This window comes from Chinchilla lanigera, unplaced genomic scaffold (genome assembly GCF_000276665.1).
Source record: "Chinchilla lanigera isolate Chin_1 unplaced genomic scaffold, ChiLan1.0 scaffold00126, whole genome shotgun sequence".
NCBI classification, from domain to species: Eukaryota; Metazoa; Chordata; class Mammalia; order Rodentia; family Chinchillidae; genus Chinchilla; species Chinchilla lanigera.
The window spans coordinates 1,962,303-1,987,372 of record NW_004955527.1 but is presented as its reverse complement, the minus strand read 5'-3'; the positions used below and the strand labels follow the sequence as shown (position 1 = coordinate 1,987,372).

General features: G+C 41.5%; 1 protein-coding gene across 5 annotated transcripts in view; it reads right to left on the bottom strand.

The window, feature by feature from the left end:
- The window catches only part of Fbxo42 (F-box protein 42), an 82,293-nt gene extending 62,152 nt beyond the window's left edge, over positions 1 to 20,141 (bottom strand). For 3 of the 5 annotated variants that reach the window (XM_005409839.2, XM_005409838.2, XM_005409840.2), the window contains exon 1: positions 19,919 to 20,141. The gene's annotated coding sequence lies outside the window, so the exon portion shown is untranslated. Of the gene's footprint in view, positions 1 to 14,145; positions 14,169 to 19,918 lie in introns of those variants that run through there. The other 2 variants (XM_013507387.1, XM_005409841.2) reach the window with 2 other exon arrangements.
- Positions 20,142 to 25,070: the final 4,929 nt, after the last annotated feature.

Genomic DNA, 25,070 nt, shown 5'->3' with positions numbered 1-25,070 from the left:
GACTCCAAAAACTCCACTAAAATACTGCTAGATTTAATAAGCAAATCCAATAACGTACCTGGATACAAAGTCAGTGCTCGTAAGTCAATAGCCTCCCTGTACACAACGAACAAACTCACTGACAGAGAAATCAGGGAAACAACATCTTTCACAGTAGCAAACCCCCCCCCCAAAAAAAACCCTAGGAATCAATCTTTTTTTTTTTTTTTTTTTTGGTTTTTCTCCGGTACCGGGAACCGAACTCATGACCTTGCGCATGCCAGGCAGGCGCTTTTGCCGCTGAGCTAAATCCCCAGCCCCCCTAGGAATCAATCTAACGAAGGATGTAAAAGACCTCTACACTGAAAACTACAGTACTCTGAAAAAGGCGACTGAAGTGGATATCAGAAAATGGGGAAAGATATCCCTTGCTCTTGGGTAGGAAGAATGCATACAGCGAAAATGGCCATATTTCCAAAACTGTTACACAGATTTAATGCAATTCTAATCAAAATTCCTACAGCATATCTCACAGAATTAGAGAAAACAGTTCTAAAATTCATTTGGAACCAGAAGAGACCTAGAATAGCAAAGGCAATTCTGGGCAACAAAGGCAAGGCAGGGGGCATCACAATCCCTGACTTGAAATTATACTACAAAGCCACTGTGATAAAAACGGCATCACACTGCAAAAAAAACAGACCCAAAGATCAATGGAATAGATTAGAAGAGGCAGAAATAACTCCAGATATACTCAACTACCTTATCTTTGACAAAGATGTCAAACACATTCACTGGAAGATAGCTTCTTTAAGAAATTGTGCTGAAAAAAAAAAAAAAGAAATTGTGCTGGAGAAATTGGCTCTGCACATGGCAAAGATTAAAACTGGATGCATATCTTTCACCATACACTAAACTAAACTCAAAATGGATCAAAGATCTAAATATTAAAATAGCTGGGCATGGTGGAGCATGCCACAGCACTCAGGAGGCTGAGGCAGGAGGATCACTGATAGTTTGAGCCCAGCCTGGGCCACAAGGTAAGTTCAAAACCAGCCTAAGCTGCATAGTGAGACCCTGTCTCAAAAAGACCCCCCCCTCCAAAAAAAAAAAAATTAAAACAGAAACATTAAATCTGCTGGAAGATAGAACAGATAAATGTTCTCTTGAAGATATTGGTGTAGGCAAGACTTTATGAATAAAACCCCAATCACATAGAAACTATCACAAAGAATCAACAACTGGGATATCATCTTATTAGAAAGCTTTTGCACAGCAAGAGAAACTACCAACAGAGTGAAGAGACAACCCACAATGTGGGAAAAAAATGTTTGCCAGCTGTTCCTTAGGCAAAGGATTACTATCAAAAACATATAAAGAATTAAAAAAAATAGACTTCCCAAATTTAAAGACCCAATCCAAAACTAGACACCTGAGATGAATATATACTCCTCAGATGAAATATAAACAGTAAATAAATATATGAAAAAATATTCAAAATAACTGGTCATTTGGGAGATACAAATTAAAACAACACTGAGATTTCATCTCACCCCGGAAAAAGTGACTATTACCAAGAAATCAACCAATAACAAATGCTAGTGGGGCTGTGGGGAAAAAAGAACCCTTCTCCACTGTTGGTGGCAGTGTAGACTAGTGCAACTATTGTAGAAATCAGTGTAGAGATTCCTCAAAAAACTAGGACTGGAGGCCAGGGACACAGCTCAGTGTCACAGCACCTGCCTGGCAAGCACAAGGTCCTGAGTTCGATTCCCAGTACAAAAAAAAACACAACAAACAAACTAGGACTGGAGGTCCCATCTGACCCAAGTAGTCCCCTCCTGGGTATATTCCCTGAAGAACTAAAAACATCATATCATAGTGATATATGTGCACACCCGTGTTTACAGCAGCACACAATTTTTAATAGCCAGATCTTGGAAACAACCTAAATGTCCATCAACTGAAGAATGGATAAAAAAGATGTAGTCTTTTTATATAATTGAGTACTACTCAGCCTTAAAGAGGGATATACTGGAGAACTTTTACAGGTAAATGGATGCAACTTGAGACCACACTCATAAGAACAATGAACCAAATGCACATGTGTAAACACTGTACTATATCCCCAGTGTGAGAAGCTGAAAGAGTAAATAAGATCCAAAATGTACAACAGATACTGTAAAATGGGAAGAAACTGTTCAAAAGGAAAGAGAAACTGGGATAGGAGAAAGGAGAAAACGGGAGGAAAAGAAAAAAAAAAATATATATATATATATACACACACAAGATAGTTAAGGGTTGGGGATTTAGCTCAGCGGTACATTGCCTGCCTGGCAAGCACAAGGTCGTGAGTTCAATTCCCGGTACTGGGAAAAAAACAAAACCAAAATACAAGATAGTTAAGATAGATATACTAATTTCTCTTAGTTCATTAAAAAGAAAGGTTTGTTCTAATATCGTTGGACAATTATATGCCTATATCTTGTACTCTGAATAACTAATTTAAAGATAACAATATGCAATATATTAACCACTGTTTCCCTCCTATTGTCTTGTTGTGAAATTTTGTGGGGTTTTTTCACTTTAAAATAAAAAAAAATAATAATAAAATAAAAAACAAATAAATAAGGACTACAAAGTTAGAACTTTCAGCCCACTCTCCAACCTCTAGGGAAAGGGCAGGGGCTAAAGATTAAATTGGTCACCAAACCAACTTAATCCATAATGCCTGCATAATGAGACTTCCGCAAACACCTAGAAAACGATGTCTGAAGAGATTCCAGATGGTTGAATCCTCAGAGGTTCCAAGCTGGGATCAAACGTGTAACCCTCCTGCCTCAGCCTCCCAGAGAACGTTGTGCCTCTTCACGCATGCCTGGCCCATGCATCTTTTCATTTGCATCCTTTGTTAATATCCTTTTAATAACTGGCACATGGAAGCAGTTCCCTAAGTCCCATGAGCCACTGTAGCACATCAATTGAACCCAAGGAGGAAGTCATGAAAGACCTGGGGCTTCCGATGGGCATGTGAAGTGGGGAAGCCCCACAGGACTGAGCCTCTGCCTTGGGATCTGACGCTGCTACCTCAAGTCACAGGGTCAGAACCAAACTGAATAATTAGAGGGCACTCAGCTGCAGTGTGCTGCTAAAAGACTTGTTTGGCATGGGCAAAAATCTGTACATCTAAACTCACAGACTGCTTTTGCGCTGTGTTATAAGAACGGAGTTTAAAAAGAAAAAAAGAACAGAGTAGGGGGGAAAGTTTGTTTTTTCCCTCTTAGCACCATACTCATACAGGCCAAAAGCCATCTATAAGACAGTCTGTTTTAGTTGGGGAGTAGAGCAAGAATTTATCTTCACTGATAAATTTACTAAAATAAAAATAAGTGAGATGCATGGTGGCACATGCCTGTAATCCCAGCACTCGGGAGGCTGAGGCAGGAGGATCACAGCAAGTCTGAGGCCAGCCTGGCCTACAAAGTAAGTTCAAGGCCATCCTGAACTGCATAGTGAAACCCTGTCTCAAAAAACTAAATAAATAAAAATAAAAATAAATCCCTCAACTATTTCCTGCACTTAAACTTGCTAACTAAATCAGCTAACTGGTCGGGCGTGGTGGCATACACCTGTAATCCTAGCACTTGGGAGGCCGAGACAGGAGGATCACTGCAAGTTCGAGGCCAGCCTGGGCTACAAAGTAAGTTCAAGGCCAACCTTAAATGCATAGTGAAACCCTGTCTAAAAAGACAAAAAAAAAAAAAAGAGCCAACCATCGAGGAAAAAAGAATAAAATAAGTACTAGTGGAAGTGCACAAAAGTGACAGGAGCGAGGAGGACACAGACGCAACTCTACGCAGGCCGTAAAAGACTGTCATTCTCCATTCACAGGGTACGAAGCCTGTGTTCTTTGAAGGCATAACTATTTTTACATAAAATCTTCAGTGTTGCCAGGAATCCAGCTAAAAAGACAAAACAACAGCAACAATAAATATTGCCAACATTTAACAGTGCTAAATCCCAGAGGAAAAACATGAAAAGGAAGCTAAATCACACCATTTGAATGTTAAAAGTAGAGCCCAACTATTTTTCTCAAATCAGTACTATCCAAAACTCAAATAAAACTCAACAGAACAATGAGCAAAGCCTAAGACCATAGCTTGATGGTGAGACAAGCGGGCACACAGCTGTGAATATCACTTATTTGGAGGCCGAGGCAGGAGACATGCCAAGTTTGAGGCCATCAGAATGTATCAAGACCCTGTCTCCAAAACCAAAATGGGCTGGGGTTGTAGCTCAGTGTAAGACCTTGCATTCAACCCCTAGTACCACCAAAAAGAAAGTACAGCTGGATGAATTACTGCAAAGTAAACATAACCTCATTTATTTTACAGATGGAAAAATCTTACATAATCAAAACTATGAACAGCCATGTCCAAACCACTTAGTTTATACTTAGCATTTCCATTAAGAGAAATCCCAACTAACAGAAGTCAAGATTCAACACTAACAATCCACATTTTTGAAAACTCACTGAAATTTACAGTATAAGTGAAACAATTAAAAAATCTCTAATTTAAAGAGTGACACTTGCCAAGCCTAGTGTCCCACACCTGTAATTCCAGCAATTGAAGGCTGAGGCAGGTGGACTGTCACAAGTTCGAAGCCAACCAAGGCTATACAGTGAGTTCAAGGCCAGCCTTGAATAGCAATAGCCTGTCTCAAAAATAAATAAATAAAAGATGGGTCTGAGTGGCACATAGTATGAATTCATTTAATACAGGTTACATATATAAATATACATTCACATATATACAGTGGTTACTACATACATATTTTTTGCTCTGTCAGTTGAGATGGAGTAGAAGCAAGGGGCACACCAAGTGTCTTGTTTTTTACTGTCATTCTTCAATAAAACAATGGTAGGTACCTTGGTGAAATGGCAGAATCTAGCAACAGACAGGAACATGTAAGACTGGAGCCCAGCCCAATGGCATGCGCCTGTACTACTAGCTAGTCAGAAGGCTGAAGCAGGAGGATCAGAAGGGAGGCCAGCTTTGGCAATTTAGCAAGACCCTGTCTCAAACAAATAAAATTAAAAATGACTGTGGATGTAGCTCAGTGCTCCCTGGGTTCAACTCGAGCAGCAGGAAGAGAGGGAGAGAGAGACAGAGGGACAGAGAGGGAGGGAGGGAGATCTCTCACAGCCAGCCAACTAATTCCTGTACATCCTCCCCTTTCCAATAGGTGGAGCTGAATGTCGCCCACATTCCTAACTTATCTCCATGTAGGTAAAGTTACCATACAACATTCACAGTATTTTCTCTTTTGTAAAGCTAATGTCACCAGAAAACTACTATCTAAGAGTCATTCCACAGATATAGGGAAAATAAAACTTTTATGGATAAGGTATCCATGGCAAGAAATTATAGTCAGACATGGAGACAGATCTTATTCTGTCACTTCCTACTTGTACCCCCACATGCACTCTTGTGCTTTTGCACACCCAGAACTACACTCTGCTACTCTAATTAGCTGCCTTCCGAATTAAATAAATTACAGAACCCTGACTTACGTGTTCCTTTCACTGATTTAGTTTTTGTACAAATGACAGATCAAAGTAGAGATGGTATAAAAGCTGTTAAGACCCTAGCACATCAATATTAAATAAGGCCTTGGTGATGCACACTTGTAATCCCACTACCCTGGAGGCTGAGGCAGAAGGATCTCAAGTTTGACCTGAGCCTGGACAACTTATTGAGACCCCATCTCAAAATAATAAAAGGGATATAGCTCACTGTAAAGCCACTGGGTTCAATCCCCAGTGCAAGAGAGGAAGGCTTCAATGAACCCCCACAAGACTTTTCTAGAACCTGGTTTGGCTTGGTGTAGTGTGGTGTGGAGTGATTTGTTTTGTTTTGAGACAGGGTCTCACTATGTAAAACAGGCTGGCCTTGAACTCACTATGTACCCTAGGCTGGCTTCAAACTTGCAGCGATCCTCCTGCCTCAGCTTCCTGAGTGCTGGGATTACAGGCTTACACCACCATGCCTGGCTAAAGCCTAGATTTGATCACTTTGTTTTGTTTTGTTTTGAGACAGGGTCTCACTATGTAGTTCAGGCTGCCCTTGAACTTACTATGCAGCCCAGTTTGTCTTCAAATTCATGGCAATCCTCCTGCCTCAGCCTCCCAAGTGCTGTGATTAGAGGTCTATACAACCATGCCAGGTCTTGATCACATTATTAAACAATCCCAAGATCTATTCATTTCCTGTGAGAATTCCCTTGAGATGGTAAAATATAAAATACTGGTAAAAAAATTTTATTACCCTCAGATATGGACTGAAAGCATCCCCCATAATTTACAGGTTGAGTCCCCAGCCCTTAAAGTGATGGCACTGAGAGACAGGCATCTGCAGGTAATTAGAGTGGGATGCGGTCATGACACCAGAGACCTGATGATGCTATTAGTACTCTTTTAAAGTTAGACATCAGAAGGAGGGTGTGGTGGCTTACATCTGTATCCCAGAACTAGGGAGGCTGGGACAGAACTGAGTTGAGGCCAGCCTCAGCTACAGAGCAAGACCCTCAAAAAAAAAAAAAATAAATAAAGATAACATCAGAGAGTTAGCACTCTCATTGTCTTATCCCCTCCCACAGTAAGGCTCAAGCACATAAGGAGATGGCAGCAGCCTACAAGAAACTTCTAAGGAAATGTATTTGCTAACACCTTGATCTGTGATTTGCCACCCTCTGGAAAGGTGAGAAATACAGTGGCAGGCTACTGTATTTTATTATCGTAGCCTAAGCTGAGACACTCTCCTTCCAGAACAAGCCATTAAGACAAAGTCAGCTGGGCATGGCGCACATCTGTGATCCACTACTCTGGGAGACCAAGGCAGGAGGATGGCCATGTTCTAGCCCAGCCTGGGTACCTCAGTAATTTGATGAGACCCTGTCTTAAAATTACAATCAATCAATCAATCAATCCATCCATCCATCAATAAAAAGGAAATGTAGCCCAGTGCAGGCCCTGGGTTCACTCTCCTCTACTGCAAAAATAAAAAGTCAGACAAAATTCATAGCATGAGCTGTATCTCACTACCTTTGATACTTAGTCACCCCGATGCAGCACATTTTCTAACTAGAAAGACCCAAATGATTTAGGGATGCCCTTTTATGTGTTTATTTCCCCCAAAAAAGAGTTACTGATAAATTGACTGATTCTGGAATAACAAATATGGGAAGAAGAGAAACAAGTGATATCAAAATGTCACCTTCAGTAAATTTAACCACATTCACTAAGAACTTTGCTTGTATTCCAGCTATTTGGAGGGCTGAGGCAGGAGGATCACAAATCTTTTTCAAATAAAAGAAAATTTATTTGAAGTTGGAGAAGGAGGAAGAGAGAGGTATCACAGCTACTCTGAACAAGTAGAGAGAATTCGAAAGTGAGGAACTCTGAGGACCACAAATTTGAGCTCAAGCCTGGATAAATTAGCAGGACCCTGTGTCAAAAATGAAAAATAAAAAAGGTTGGGGATTTAGGTCAATGTGAAGGCCTTGGCTCCAATCAGCACTGCAGTGAGTAAACTTTAAAAATTTTAAATTTCTCCAACAGCACAGAAAAGCAGACTACTATTATACTATTAACACTATTACTGAATGAAGAAAGATAAAACACATCTATTTCTCTCCAAAGAAAGAACATTTATGGAACAGAGTTAAAGGACAGAAACTTACTACGTATAACACCACTTGTACAGTAACCAAATGAAGTTATTTTCCTGAACCCTGAAAAATAAATCTTTTTGGTTTAATTCTATCATCAATACAAACATTTTTTAAAGGTCAAAGATAGAAATTAGGGGCCGGGCGTGGTGGCGCATGCCTGTAATCCCAGCACTCGGTAGGCTGAGGCAGGAGGACTGTTTTGAGTTCAAGACCAGTCTGGGCTACAAAGTGAGCTCAAGGACAGCCTGAATTGCATAGCAAGACCCTGTCCCAAAAAGACAAAAAAAAAAAAAAGATAGAAATTAGTTATCCTGACTCCATCTATCCCTCTGTTTGTTTGTCAGTGGTCACCACAGCATAGCCAGCACTTAAGGATGAAAAGATCCATGTCTTTTCTCAGTATATTTCAGTTCAGTCACCTGAGCTACTTGTTCCTGAAATATTCCTCAATCTCTGGCCTTTGCTCTTGCTGGCTACCCCTCCTTTTGAAATACCCTTTTCCCTCTGCCAGCATGGTGAATTCCTACTCATTACTAAGAGTTACATTTCCTCCTGCCAATTCCGCTTGTGGCTCTGTTCATTTTATACAATATCTCATTATCTTAGGGTTGTGCAAATATTTGTTGAGAGAGGTGGCCTACAAGACCTAAGCCAACATTAGATAAAGAATACAGATAGTTTCTTTTTACCACATCGCAAGTTACAATTTTGCTCATTAATCACTTGCCTCATTAATACCCACATTTCACTTCTCACTGCTATGCTTTCCAGCGAAGCGGAGACAAATGCAATAGCATAAAGGTCACCAAGATACAACATGCACAGCCACAACTGTGTTTTAAGGCAGAAACAAAGCCTTAAGGTATACAGAACAGTGAAGCATGACAATTGCCTTTTATGTATATTGTACAAAACTGTACTCCAGAAAATAGCGTGATGGCTGCAAATCATTAACACTAATTCAAATATAAAAGTCAGCATCTAAAATGAGTGTATCAGCTGGGTGTGGTGGTCCATGCCTGTAATCCCAGCACTTGGGAGGCAGAGGCGGGAGGATTGCCATGAGTTGAGGCCAGCCTGGGTTATATAATGAGTTCAAGGTCAGCCTGACCTACATGGAGGCACCCTGTCTCCAAAAAGCAAACAAACAAAAGGAGGGTATCAGGCTGGGCATGGTGGTGGATGCCTGTGATCCTAATACTCAGAAAGGTGAGGCAGGAGGATCACTGCGAGTTCAACATCAGCCTGGACTACCCAGTGGTTCAAGGCCAGCCTGAACTACATTGATGCTGTCTCAACAAAAACCAAAACAAAACAAATAAGTGAATAAGTGAATGGATGGATGGAATCAGGACAACTAATTTCCATCTTTCACCTTTCAATCTAGTATATGATTTCAGGGGTACTGATTCTGCTTACTTTACCAACTGCTTGGTAAATACAATAATACACTAAAAGCTTCAATAGGCAGTACTTTATGCCATTTCTACAAAAAAAATACAATGTATTTAAAGAAATCATCTGTTAAGTTCTGGTACCAGACAAAAGAAATATATGGAAAGCAAAAATTTTTACTTCATTTATGAGTGATTCAAAGGCAGGTACAGTGGTGCACACCTGTGATCCTTGCACTGTGAGAGGCTAAGGCAGGATGACAGCAAGGTCAAGCCCAGGCTGGGCAACTTAGACCTTGTCTCAAAACAAAGAAAAAAAGAAAAATGGGCTCAGGATGTAGCTCAGTGTGAAGGCCCTGGGTTCAGTCCCCAGTACCACCACCAAAACAAACCAATGAACAACACAAGCAAACCAAAAAAAGAAAGGAACAGAGGGAGGGAGAGAAGGGAGCAAAAGTTGTTCTATAGAACTCCTTGGTTCCTGTTGTTTTTTGGTTTGTGGTTTTTTTTGTTTGTTTGTTTGTTTGTTTTTGGTACTGGAAATCAAACTCAGGACCTTGCGCTTGCCAGGCAGGCACTATGCCACTGAGCTATATCCCCAACCCACTTCTCTCTCTTCTTACACTACTGGGGATTGAACACAAGGCCTTCTCATGCTAGGCAAGTGCATAACTACTAAGCTACCCCCCCAGCTCTTATTCTGTTACTTCTTTAACATTGCAAACAATAAATCACAACTCTAAATGGTAGGACGGTAGATGCTGCATATGAAGATGGATCATAAAGGCAAACAAGTATACAGAAGCAGTCAAAGGTCTCTTTTTTGTTTTTGCAGTAATGGGGATTGAACTCAGGTCCTTCACAATGAACATCTCCAGCACTTTTTATTTTTTGACACGAGGTCTCACTAAGTCACTAAATTGCCCAGGCTATGCTTGAACTTCTGATCCTCCTGGCTTGGCCTTCCAGAATGCGGGGATTACAGATGTGTATTACCATCCTGGGTGTGTTTTTTGAGACAATATTTCCCTAAATTGACCAGGCTGGCCTCAAATTTGCAATCCTCCCATCTCTGCCTCTCCCTCAGTAGCTGGGACTACAACTGTGTGTCCCTCTGCCCAGAAAAGTTCCCTCTTTTCTTTTTCGTACACTAAAATCTCTGGATGAAAGCAAACACCCATTAAATGGAGTTTTAGAATAGTAAACAGCTATCTGTGATCTTATCAGGAAGCAAAAGTATTTTAAAAATACAATTATCTAACTTGCTTTTTAATTATGTAATTTTATATCACGTTGATAGCAAAACAACAGAACAATTTAATTTTTGTGGATGTACTGGGGATTAAACTCAAGAGTCTCAAACATAGTAGGTAAGAACCACCAAGCAAATGCAGTCCTTTTTACTTTTAGTTTGAGCTAACAGTATTGCTAAATTGCTCAGGCCGTCCTTGAATTTGAAATCTTTGTGCCTCAGCCTACCAAACAGCTAGGATACACCACTGTGCCCAGTTTAACTTTGAAATGGGCGTGTGTGTGTGTGTGTGTGTGTGTGTGTGTGTGTGTGTGTGTTTAAATGTTGTTTTGAGACAGGGCCTCACTATGTAGCCCAGGTTAGCCTTGAATTTGTGCAATCCTCCTCCCTCCGGAGTGCTGGGATTACAGGAATGTGTCACCACACCTGGCTGCATAGCACTTTTTAGGTTTGGTTTTTTTTTTAACTTTTTTATTTTAGTAAAGTATAAAATTTACAACAACCATTTTTAAGTATACAATTCAATGGGATGAAGGGCATTCACATTGTTGTACAACCATTACTATCAATCTACAGAATTTTCATCATCCCAAAATCAAACTCCATACTCATTGAACATTTTTGTTTTGTTTTGAGAAAGGGTCTCACTATGCTGTTTAGGCTGGCCTTGAACTCATAGCAATCCTCCTGCCTCAGCCTTCTCAATGTGGAATTACATGTGTAGGCCACCAGACATGGTTTCAATTAAACATCAATTTTCCCCTCTCCTCCAGCTGCTGGCAACTACCCTTCCACCTTCTGTCTCTATGAATTTCATTACCTCATAGAAGGAAAATCATATAATACTTGTCCTTCACTTTCTGGCTTATCTCACATAGCACAACAGTTTTCAGGTTCACCTATGATGGCTAGAAGCTCACAAAAGTGTTATCTGTCAACATAATAAACGCACAGGGGCTGGGGATTTAGCTCACTGGCACAGCACCTGCCTGGCAAGCGCAAAGTTGTGAGTTTGATTCCTGGTCGGAAGAAAAACAAAAACAAACAAACAAACAAAATAAATGCACAGGTCAGATGACTCAGACATTCTACTTCTAGGAATTTGTCTGATTAAGTGGCTAAGTGTAAAAAGGATGTTCAATACAGAGCTGTTTTATCAGTAAAAAAAGAACAATTTAAATGTCCATTTCTTTAGTAGTAAATAAACAAATGAAATGCTGATTAACAGGGAAATGGTTAAGCAAGTTCTGATACAATCATAATTTAAGCGACTATTAGGAGGGGGATGTGTATGTACTAACTTCAAAAGAGTCTTCCCCAAATACTGCAAAATACAAAAGCCATTTGTTTAAAATGTGAAAGTAATTTTGTAACCACAGAAAAAATACATTTTAAATTGTTAAAAGTAGTCAGTCACCTATGGCACTTGTATAAAGGACTTTTATCCAAGACAGTTTGTATTTTTGTATTTTATTGTACTATATAAATTGGTTGCAATAAATATTCTATAACTCTTTAAAATAGCTCTTAAATTTTCAGGAAATCCAGATCTGGACATTTACATTAAATATATGTAAAGTAGAATACTCCATAGTCCTATGTATGGACGGATGGTACTTATGATTAACTGAGAGTCTCTACTACTAAGTTACTTATTCCCCCACCTACACCTATAGTCTAATTTTAAAATAAAAAAATATTCAGGACAGTTTATAATATTCCTACCAAAAATTTAAAAACTAATAATTTTGTAATATTTAAGTCAACCTGCTAAATTATTTATACATTATCATTGTGTATCTTTACATATAGAGAAAAAGCCAGGTACTGTGATGCAGGTCTGTAATCCCAGCATTTAGAAGGATAAGGCAGGACCCAGGTGTGGTGGCACACACCTATAATCCCAGCACTTGGGAGGCTAACACAGGAGGATTGCTGTGAGCTCAAGGCCAGCCTGGGCTACATAGTGAGTTTAAGGCCAGCCTGAACCGACATGGCATGACAGTGTCTCAAAAAGACAAAAATGAATAAATAATAAATGTAAGAATAAAAATGGAGGCCATGAGTGGTGGTGCATGCCAGTTTATTTTCATTGAAGATACAGCATCACACCTGGCTATTTTTGTTAAAGATAAAGTATCAATCAGTCAATAAAAGCAACTTAAACGAGGGGTCATAGAACCTGTAGTCCCAGCTACTCAGGAGAGTGAGGCAGGAAGCCCAAGAGTCTAAGGCCAGCCTGGGCAACATAGGTACCATCACAAGAAATTTAATTACCTCAAAAGAACACACGTTTCATTACATGCTGTATCACATACTAAATTTCAATTTCCCCCATTAGTTGTTTCTTCAAATGTCCTGCCCTTTACTGTTATCGGCCTGCTAACACAATCAGTGGCATCCACACTTAACAACAGTACTGGGTACCTACCTAACCTCCCTGACTCCAGTCTTTTATCCTATCCACGTTTTAGAGATTGTTTCGTAATCTCTGGGAACTCGTTAGATGCAAGCAGTCTATTTTCCCAACGTAAGCATGGGGAAAATGGTATTTGGGAAAATGGTATTTTAGGAAGAATTCAAAGTACTCTACAATCCCACAACCCCCCTATTATCTCAGTTTGCACGTAAAGACAGCTTCCCTACTGATACAAATATTCTGAAAAAGGACGAAAAACACAGGACACAACTTAACAGGATGCTGTGAGGGGATGGAAAAAATTCACTTTCATTTGTCTTTTTTGCAGTGGTGGTCGGAACAAAAGAATGCTCCCCTGCCTACATAAATCACTTATCTTTTCAGGCTAAAGAGAATACCTCCTAGGGCTGGAGATATAGCTCAGTGGCATAAGTGCCTGCCTGGCAAGTGCAAGGTCGTGAGTTCGATCCCCAGTACCGCAAAAAAAAAAAAATAAATAAATAAAAGATTTTTTTTGGGGGGGGGCTTGGGGATTTAGCTCAGCAGCACAGGTCTGCCTGGCAAGCGCAAGGTCGTGAGTTTGATTCCCGGTACCGGAAAAGAAACAAAAAAAAAAGAGACTACCTCCTTCTATCGCCATAGCTATGCTGTTTTATGTATGACTTTTCTCCATAACCAGATTATAAATTCATGAAACGTAATGTTTCAACTGTACTTACTCCCAGGAAACCTAAAGGACAGTGGCAGTAGCACATAAAGTAAATCTTTGTTTCACAAGCTTGCCTGATCATAAAAAAATCACCTAGCAAGTAGAGTTCCTACAGATTGTTTCAGAAAGGACAGATTCCATTCTGTTAGCTTAATTTCATCAACGAACACTGCAGATTCCAGTTTTAAAAGTTGTTATTAAAAAAAAAGTTCAGTTATAGAATTTACACCACACCAACATCTATTTATAAAAGATCAGGGCTGGGGATGTAGTTTAATGGCACAGCACCTTGCAATTGTGAGGCCCTGAGTTTCATTCCCAGTACCCAGGCCCCCAAAAAAGATCATCAGTATCTGAGTATGGTGGCATATACCCATAATCCCAGTCCTCTGGGAGGCTGATGCAGCAGGATCCCAAATTCAATTGAAGCCCAGCCTGAGCAATTTAGCAAGACCCTGTCTCAACATAAAAACTAAGCACTAGGATATACCTCTGTCCAAAAGCCCCAATTCAATCCCCAGTACCACAACAGACAGACATAAACAGACAGACACATACACACACACACACACACACACACACACACACACAGCAATTGAAAAAACCCTGGTATACTGACATAATGAAGAATGAACCTATGAAAATGAATAAGGATTACCTGTTCCAATATGGTATGACCTCCAAGTGAGTGAGCAGGGTGCAGTCATGAATCCATATAATCCCATTAATCTGGAAAGCTGAGGCAGGAGGATCACAAAGTCAAGCCCAGCCTGGGCAACTCAGTGAGACTGTCTCAAAATAAGAAAGTGCTGAGGATGTACGTAACTGAGGGCAAAGGCCCTGAGTTCAATCCCCAGTGACAATGAGAATGAGAGAGTAAAACAGTGAAAGAGAGAAAACGAGAACAAGAGAGCCTTCAGGTTCAAACCTCAGCACTGAGAGAAAAAAGGTCTACTGTGTGAAAAGAGCAAGGTCCTGAACACATAGTGTACATAGTAGGGCGATGTCTTGCATAAGCATGGAGAAAAAGGAATGCATGTCGATATTTGCTTACTTTTACAAAAACAAATATTGAAAGTGTAAACCAAACTAATAAAAACAGGAAGGTATTCTGAGCCCCAGCCAAGTGACAACCCCGGAAATTGTGCCTCAGGGTCCCAGCACTGAATGCGTCTGAGGCGGTGGCCGTTCTTCTGTATGTTTAAGTTTCAGTGATGCCATCTCCTGCCTCCTGTTCCCAGAAACCCTTGAGGTGAAAGTTTCACTGCATCATTAATCTCAAAACTGTTCCAGTCTTGCAACACACATGTAACCTTTCCCCGTGTTAAGTCCTGTATGAAATAACTAGTACGTTTTCCACTTCAGAGCTAGATCCTGATGGATAGAATATGCTAAGGATAAAAAGAAGCAGAAAGACACCTAAAGTTTATGGCTAATTCTGTTGGTACAGTCATACCCCATATCTGGTACTCAACTGCTCTGAAACTCATAGGATTTGATACTCAACACATTTTGGCCTGAAAATTTTGTTGTCTCTTTGGTACTCGGGTGCCATCTTGAACTTGTCAACTGCCTGTAACTTCCTATCTTTTCCAGCCAAAAAATTTATTTGGTACTTGTCATTTTTGGTACTCATTCAGAATCCCAGCATCAATTAATAAAGAGTAATATGGGGGAAAAAATATATATATATATATAAAATGTCCCCAACTTAGCAAACCTTTGAGTTACAAACCTTCATAGGTGTACAGTACTGTATAAGACTCACTCAACGAATCCAACTTACAAACAATTCTTCCAGGATGGGTGAAACTCATCCTTAAACTTGGAACTTAGTGTTTGTTTGTTTTGCTTTCTTTGGCTTTTGAGACAGGATCCTGCTAAATCGCTAAATTCCCCAGGCTGGGCTCAAACTTGTGATCCTCCTGTCTCAGCCTTCTAGGGTACGTGGACTGTATGTACACACAACCATGCCTACCTTGCAGTTATGATTTCTAGTAAATATATTTTCTAGTGCTACTACTGAAATGGCTTACAAACAATGAAGACCCTATAACAATGAGCATCCCTAGCACTCAGATCTTGGCTTCCGAAAGGTATTCCCCATAAGAAACGCTAAATCTTTAAAAACTGACTGATGGCATTAGGTCAAGGACACAGAATACAAAGTCAATCTGGGACAGCTTGCTGTGACAAAATACAAGCAATAGGGCTGGGGGTATAGTTCAGTGGTACAGCAGATATCTAACATGCAGGAGGCCCTGGCTAATCCCCAGCCCAAACAAAAAAGCAAGGAAGAATGCGGACATGTTAAAAAGACATAAACCAGTTTAAAGAAATTTGTATTTGCCAAATGTTGGTGTCAAAACAGACTGATGGATACAAGTGTAAAATAATAAATTAAAATCCATGTGCTTAGAGTGACACAAAAAATAGGAAATAAATTTGCTCTCACTGAGATGACCACTGCACCAATTCTTTACTAAGAAACTCTATAATGAAGAGTAAATAATTAAATACCCTGCCTTCTTACAGAATAATAAAGGAATGCAAGTTTGGAAGAACATGGTAGATGAATTCTTCAAAACTGTCAAATTATGCCAGGTGTGGCAGCACATGCCTGTAATTCCAGCACCTGGAGACTGAGACAAGAGAATCATTCCACGTTTGAGACCAGCCTAGGCTACAAAGTGAGGTCAAGGCCAGCATGAACTGCATAGTGAAACCCTGTCTCTAAAAGAAACAAAAAGAAAAACAAAAAAAAATTGGAGCTTAGCATAGGTAATTTAGCAAGACCCTGTCTCAAAACAAAAATGCGAAAAAAGGCCTGGGAATGTAGCTCAATGTGAAGTCCCTAGACTCAATCCCTAGTACTGCTAAATAAACAAGTAAGTCTTGTCTATAAGTCATATCCCTCTACGTGTAATTGTCACAATACAAAAACATGAACAGGGGCTGGGGATTTAGCTCAGCGGCACAGCGCCTGCCTGGCAAGCGCAAGGTCATGCGTTTGATTTCTGGTACCGGAAAAAAACAAACCAAAAAAAAACCATGAACATAGCACTTTTCTGTCAACCACAAGTTTAAAGTACTTGCTGTTAAGATAGATGGCATATTTAAATATTACAGCATCACACAGATTTTACTCAGTTCAAAAATGCATAAAATGGGTGTGGTGGTACATGCCTTTAATCCCAGCACTCAGGAGGTTGAGGCAGGAGGATTGCCATGAGTTTGAGACCATCCTGGGCTACATAATGAGTTTGAGGCCAGGCTGAACTGCAGAGCAAGATCTTGTCTCAAAAAATAAAAAAATTAAAATTAAAAAAAAATCATAAAATGTCTGCAAAAAAGGCAACAGCATGCTAAGTTAATTAAAGTACTTGAGCACCAATGTTCGTATCTTGTACTAGGATACAGAAGTTCATTATCAGATGTCAAACTGCCTCAATTCATACAAACAGTTTATAAAATAGTTCATTAAATTCTGCCTCAATCTGTCAGCTTCACCCAAAAAGGAATAGAACCTTCTCATTTTATGTATTATTAGGAGAAAAGAGTCAGGTACTAATAACCACCTATATGCAACACTGTCATGGATGGCAAGTAAACATTAACTATGTGATAATTCCAACATACAGAGGTTCTTATCTCGTTTACAAAACAACAATAGAAACCTGTCACTGTAGAGTTGTCACTTAGTCACTTGGTGATCTGAGAGATCTGAGGCAGCTGCAGTGTTTGTTTGCTGCCTGTGCCTATGACTCACTCAGAAAGGCTCTCCCAAGAATGCTAGGTGTTTGAGAGCGCAGAAACCATAGCTGGGGCACATAGAGAGGGAAGTGTCAGGACAGTGAATGTGCAAAAGGGGGAAAGAACTCATGACAGAATTTTTTTTAAAGTTTTATAAAAAGCAAGTCACTCAAAAGGCAGACTTTTCTGTTGAATAACAGGATGGGTTGGGAAAAGCACTCCTACCTCTGAGAAGTCTTCCTTGGCTCCCATGGTTGGACTCAGTATATTTCTTATATTTCAATAAGCCTAAGTGGTTTGCCTGGCTCCTCCAATAGATTCTACACAGCCTCAGACCAAAAGCTGTCTTATCTTAAAAACATTAATACCTCCTTCCCCAAATGCCTAGCATGTATATAGTACAGAGCCTTTTAACAGGTGTTTCATAGAATTCAAATAATCTTATATTTATCTTTTATTTTATATAACACATTCATAAACATCACCTCTTTTGATCCACAAAACAATCTTGTGAAAGGGAATTATTAACTAAATGGCTTCTGATAAAAGTGATTAATTCGGGGGTTGGGGATTTAGCTCAGTGGCACAGTGCCTGCCTGACAAGCACGAGGTCGTGAGTTCGATTCCCGGTACCGGGACAAAAAACAAAACAAAACAAAACAAAAAAAAAAAAAACAAAAGTGATTAATTCACTAAAACCCCCAAATCACAAAGATAATGATATAGTTCTGCATCTCTGAGATAGCCTTTTGGAACCCCAATAGTGTCAAACAACTAGGGCTCTGCTAGCATTTTTCTTTTTTTTCCAGCTTGCTTTTCCTAGTAGGGAGCAATCACACAGCTCTGCGTCTTACCAAAAGGCTTAAAGCACCTAGAGTGATGCTGGACACAGGCATTCCGGAGATCAGAAGTTAAGCAGCAGCATCCTAAGCTATTTTTCCTGATCTTGTTCTTTTCCTAAAGTCGAAATGGTGGAAAGTGAATGATGTCATAGATGTCATGGAGTTGCATCAATACCTGATGATGATTTAGCACAACAACCCAACTTATGCCAAGAAACATAATGTCAAACCACCAGGCTATTTTACTGCATTAATTTAATGGCTCTTTATTAGCACATTAATATGTGAAGAACGGCTCTCTAATTTCTTACTGTTGACTGAAGTTTACATCTTTAGCAAAGACACTAAGTAAACCTACAGATTTACATGAAAATGCTTTAAGAAAAGGAAAAAATGGTCAAAGAGCTAGGTAATATTAAACTAAATAGCTACTATTTCAGCAACTGAAACCTTTTTCAAGTGCACAACATGCCTCTGGATTAATGTGTATTAAATATAAACTGGGTTTATCAAAAGCAAAGTTACAGAGAACAGGACGACAACACACAATAGATAAGACACCCAATCAGATTATACACACGAATAACTCAAAGTTAGGAATTTGACAGTCACTATTTACTGTAAGAGCTACAGACTGAACTCTAAATGATGGCATTTCTTCCTAAATTTTTCTTGTCCCTTTAAATCCATGATGTCATCATTCTTTAGCACAACCAGAACCAATTCGTTACAAAAGGTATTTGGCGTTTCAAGCAAAAGCAAGGGTCTCACCGTTTCCTCATAGCGCAATCTCAAAGCAAACCTTAAGGAAGAAACCACAAGGCTTCAAACCGGCTTCCCTAACCTGAATTCAAATGCTCCAATTAACAACTATAAGTTGTTCTCAAAAAACGAGTAACAAACACAGTATAATGTCGCTGCCAGCAAGAGAGAGCTGGTAATGTACCTGGAGCGTCATTTAGATCGGTCCGAATACCACCACAAAAAAAAAAAAAAAAAAAAAAATCCAGACTTTGGCAATAAAGAAACGAAGCTTTTATTTTCCTAATAAAAGTCAGAAGGTCCAACAAAGCAAGCAGTTATTCCCAGGTTTAACAATCCAAAAGGTTCAAACACACTCCATTGGCGCTGAAGTTTCTCAGCAGAGACTATCAAGATCTCTAAATTGTGTTTTCTTCATTTACAAATTCGTTCCCACCCTCCACTGTTCCTTTGCACAAACAATTCTCAACAGGAAAACCCGTCCTCGGTCACAAACGTGGATCGCTGTCTCAAGCAAGGAGATCCGCAGTTCCCACTTCTCTAAGGGAACGCTCAAAAAAAAAAAAAAAAAAAAAAAAAGCTACGGGTTAGGAAAGGCTGCTTGTGTCTTATTCTGCGAGCCAATTCCAAAACCAACCCTTTACAGCTGCAGCTTGAGGGATGCTGGCCCTCGCCGCAGCCCCCATTTGGGAGGGCACCAGCCTCCTGCTCCTCTCGCGAGCAGTTAAGGGCTGGGGGCGGGGGCAGCAGACTGAAACACTGACACCCCTAAATCCACCCCATCGCCGGCCACACACCTCTTCGCAGCCGGGGCGAGGGGAGAAGAACCGCCCCGCTAATGAGAGCACAGGTCCGTTCCCATCCCCAGGGCTGGCTGGGAAGGGGCTCTGCTCCTCCCCGCCTAACCCAGGGGAGACCGAGAAGGACGACAGCAAGGCCCTGAGACTCGCCAGGACCGACCCCCTCTCAGGATACCCGGCCTGCGCCGGATCCAAGGCGCCCACCGCACCCGGGGTATAAAGGGCAAGGGGCGCCGGCTGCTGGCCGCGGCCCCGGGAGGAGGAGAGGCCTCACCTGGCCCGGCCCGCTCCACGTTCTCGGGTTCGCTCCGCTGGTGAGAGTGGTGAGGGACCCCGGGGCAGGACCAGACCAGAGGCACTTCGCCCCAGGCCGCGTCTGCAGTGCTGGGGAGTCCTCACAGCTGCCAGGACCCCGAACCACCCGGAGCCGCCATCTTCCTCCACTCAAACGCCGCCGCCGCTGCTCGGCTCCGGCCAGAAGACAGCACTGAGCGCGCATGCGCAGGGCCACGGCGCGGAGGACGCGCACGCACTCACGTCAGCGTGACGGGTCGACGAGTGACGGCCGAAGGGCGGCGCCATGTTGAGAAGGGCCGACCTTTCCCGGAGGTTTGAAGGCATCCTAGGGCAGGGAAGCTTCCTAAGAGCTAACTTCAGACTCCGTCCACCCTCGGCTTTACTGGCAGAGGCAGCTGGGAGGTTTCCCCAATGATTTGAGACTAAGACGTCTAGAAATTAACCTTATTTCCAAGGGCCCAGTGAACACAGAGGAGGGCTGTGGCTTGTGGAAGGATCCATGGATATCTCACTGGCTTGGTTGTACAAGCGATGCTTCTCTCAACTGTAGCAACCAGTGTGTGAACTGCTACTATATTCCCCTCGCTTTCTGCCCTGGGGATTCAACCCGGGGCCTTTGCACTGAGCCACATACCCAGCCCTTAGTTTTTATTTATTTACTTTGGTGCTGGGAATCGAACTCAGGACCTTGCACACGCCTGGCAGGCACTTGTGCCGCTGAGCTAGATCCCCAACCCGCGACCGTAATTTCTGAGACAAAGCCTCACCGGGTCACTTAAATTTCCCAGGCTGGGCTCGAATTTGTGTGCCTCCTGCCTCAGCTTCCCACAATGCCGGGATTACAGGCATGTGCCACCATGCCTAGTTTACTAGCTCCATTTTTCAAATGAGGAAATTTAGGCGTAGAACCACTCACCTGCCAATGAGAGGAGGGGCTTTCCTGGTTTCCAAGCTCCTATACTTCCCATTATCACTATTACCAGGAGATGGGGGCCGGCCAAATCCCCCTTCAGGGGAGCAACTTTTGGAACCCATCCCCACAGCATGTGATCTAAGGATATGCCAGGGATACAACGCACAAGGGCTTCAGTCTTTACCTCCTGGACCTAGCCCTGGAGCAAACTTGGGCTGCCAACGGACTGCCATAGTAGAAGGTGGCCCTCCTAGGGCCTCTTGGGAGATAGGGCCCGATCAGAAGCCAAGTGCTGCTGGGCCTTGTGGTGCAGTCTGAAACCTCAGGTATTCCAGACCCAAGGCAAAAAGATCATTTGAGTCCAAGGGTTCAAGATCAGCCTGGGCAACACAGACTGCATCTCAAAGATAAATAAAACCGGGCTGGGATTTAGCTCTGGCACAGCGCCTGCCTAGCAAGCTCAAGGTCGTGAGTTCGATTCCCAGTACGGGGAAAAAAAAAAAAAGGTAAGTAAAACCCCTCTGCAGGTCTGAGCGAGCTTCACTCTAGAAAGGACTTATGTTCTTCCAGGAATAATGCCAGGACCCCTGGGAATACATTCATGGCATCGAAGTATGAGAAACTTTAAGGAATTACAATCTTTCAGTTAGGAAATATGGCCAAATGTGGTGGCACATGCCTGTAATCCCAGCACTCAGGAGGCTGAGGCAGGAGGATCGCTGCAAGTTTAAGTGCAACCTGGGCTACCAAGTGAGCTCAAGGCCATCCCCAACTGCATAGCCAGATCCTGTCTCAAAAAGACCAAAAAAAAGAAAAAAGAAAAAGAAAAAGAAAAAAAAACCCTGCAGGTTCCAAGGTTGACCTCAGTCTACTGCCTCAGAATTTTTCTAGAGCTTCCCAGGGATACAGGTGTCCAGTCAAATCTGAAGCTAATTTTAGAACAGATTGCGACCTTGTGTCTCCTATTTCAAAGATGACAGGGATTTTTGTCTTGCTTACTGCTTTGTCACCAGCACCTAGTATAGAGACCATAATGCACTGGGGACTCCATAAATATTTGTTGAATGAAAGGATAAACTGGAGAACTGGCTGTGGTGGCACATATCTATAATCCTGGCACTTGGGAGGGTCACTTCCAGTTTAAGACCCGCATAGGCTACATAGTGAGTTCAAGGCCAGCCGAAACTACCTATGTACTGAGATCTTGTCTCAAAAAAAAAAAAAAGAAAAACGAGTGAACTGGAGCTAGACGTTGTGGCACATGCTTGTATCCTGATTGCCCACTTGGTGGAGCAAAAGCTTTTTCTTTTTATTTCCAGTATCCTCAAATGATTTCTAACGTTTAGATTGTTCTGGTCTCCTTGAACATTCAGTCTCAAGAACGCCCTACTCGAGCCTTTGTTCAGGACCAGGACAGTATAGCAAAACCGTAAGAAACTATCTCCCCCTGCTGGTCATTCGAGGTCAATACAAAGCCTAAAACTACTGTGCTATAGCTAGTTTTTTAGTTAGCTTTAGGAAGAACTAACCCCACCCCAAAAACAAGGCTTTGGTTGATGTTGGACAGTTTCATCCACCTTGCTGTCACCAGGACTCAGGACCATTCACTTCAAAGAATGTGTTCTCAGAGAATGTATTCCAAGTAAATATTGTCTCAGACAAGGAACAAGATGAATCCTTCATCCTTCGGTGCTGGTGAGGCAGTTAATAGAAATAACTTGAGTTTCAAACATAGAAATTTGAACCTCTAACGCTCTTTTCTCATAGAGATGTCAATAACAAGCTTAACTTTATGAGTAAGAATTGGAGCCAGGTGTGGTGGCACACATCTGCAATCCCAGCACTCGGGAGGCTGAGGCAAGAAGATCCTTGCGAGTTCGAGACCAGCCTCCGCTACAAAGTGAGCTCAAAGCCAGCCTGAACTGCATAGGGAGACCCTGTCTCAAAAAGACAATAAATAAATAAATAATCTTTAAACCGGGCATGGTGGCGCACACCTGTAATCCCAGCACTCAGGAGACTGAGGCAGGAGGGATCATTGAGAGTTCGAGGCCAGCCTGGGCTACAAAGTGAGTGCAAGACTAGCCTGAACTGTATAGTGAGACCCTGTCTCAAAAAGACAAAAAAAAAAAAAAAAAGAGAGAGAGAGAATTGGAAACATTAGGTTAGTTCAAGGCTAGAGATAAACTTTGGGAATCTTCCGCTTATGAGGGTGGCTCATACTATGAGAATCTAGGTAAGAACAATGAACTGTGAACCTGGGTATGGTGGCACATGCCTGTAATCCCAGTACTGACAAGGCTGAGGCAGGAGGATCACCTCAAGTTCAAGGCCAGCCTCGGCTACATAGTGAGTTCAAGGCCAGCCTGAACTACATAGTGAGATCCTGTCTCAAGAAAACAAACCAAACCAACAAACAAAAAACTAAAGAACAATGAACTGTGCATAGACCTGGAGATGAGTCATATTTCAGAGACAGAAAAATCATGAAACAGGGCCAGGGATATAGCTCAGCAGCACAGCGCCTGTCTGGCAAACGTGAGGTCCTGAGTTTGATTCCTGGTACAAAAAAAAAAAAAAAAAAAATCATGAAAGAGAGCATTAACAAACATGTCACTTTCATTTCTCAGTAAAACCAGTAACATTTAGCACATGGTAATAATTCATAACATTGCTAAGAATACAAACTGCAAAATTTCACAACAGAAAGCTTACTTTATAAAGATGAGGGGCTGGGGATTTAGCTCAGCGGCACAGCGCCTGCCTGGCAAGAGCAAGGTCGTGAGTTCGGTTCCCGGTACCGGAAAAAAACCAAAAAAAAAAAAAAAAAAAAAAAAGATGAATGACATGGTATAGACATGGGAAAAAGCATTGCAAGTCGGATAACTTGATTATAGCAGCCAAATGTGACAGCATCAAGTGCCATGTTTTTAATAGTGAGAGATCTGCAGAACACGTCTGCAAGAATAAAAACATATGGTCTTTGCTTCCTCTTCCTTTATGTTTGGGGAAAGAAAAGATGAGCGGAGGGGTGAAGATTACAGATCTTCTCAGGCAAGCAGGACACCACCATAATAACGACAGCAAACCCTCATCATTTTTCTATGGGTTAACACTGGTCTATGCTTTTCAGCACAGTAACCTTATGTCAGTCCTTACTCTACATTAGAAGTAGCTGCAATTATTATTACCTCTATTTTTTATGCTTGGGGAAACTGTGGCACAGAAGCTGTATACAACATACAAAACAATCAGAGAGCCTGTTCAAATCGGAAGTACCTAAAGTTGAACAATAAAGTAAAAGGTTTCAGCTGGGGATATAGCTCAGTGCCACAAGTGCTCGCATAGCAAGCACAGGGTCCTGAGTTCGATTCCCAGTACCAAAAAAAAAAAAAAAAAGTCCAAGGCTTCAGGGGCTGCGCTTGGTGATGCACACTTGTAATCCCAAAACTCAGGAGGCTGAGAATGGAGGATCACCTGAGTTTGAGGCTGGCCTGGGCTACATAAGAAAGTTCAAGGCCAGCCTGCACTATGTAGTGAGACCCTGCCTCAAACAAAACAAAACAACAACATAAAGTTCAAGGTTTCCACTTCAATAGTGAAAGGAAGTAATACAGGAACACCATAGAGGATGAAGCATAATCAACTTTTTTTTTTCTTTTTGAGGCGGGGTCTCCCTATGCAGTTCAGACTGGCCTTGCGCTTACTTTGTAGCCCAGGTGGGTCTGGAACTCATAGCAATCCTCCTGCCTCAGCCTCCCAAGTGCTGGGATTACAGGCATACACCACCACACCTGGTCCACAATCAGTTTCTAAAGGTAATACTAGTGTATTTGTCATTAAATTTTAGTAGCTGGGAACTGTAGTTGTCTTAGCTCTGGTATTATTATCAACTCACCATAATTCTTTTCATCACATTAGAGGATATAAAGTACTGTTAGATGGATAGAATAGTGCTTTATAATCAGGAAATATTGTAATCATTTTCACTTTATCAGAAATAATGTTTTATACACTCAGATATTTTTCATCCTTTGCTGAGATATAAAAATGTTTTGGGGGGCTGGGGATTTAGCTCAGCGGCATAGTGCCTATCTGGCAAGCATGAGGTTGTGAGTTCGATTCCTGGTACCGGAAAAAACCCAACAACAACAACAAAAATAAATAAATAAAAATAAAAATGTTTTGGGGCTAGGTGTGGGGGCACACGACTATA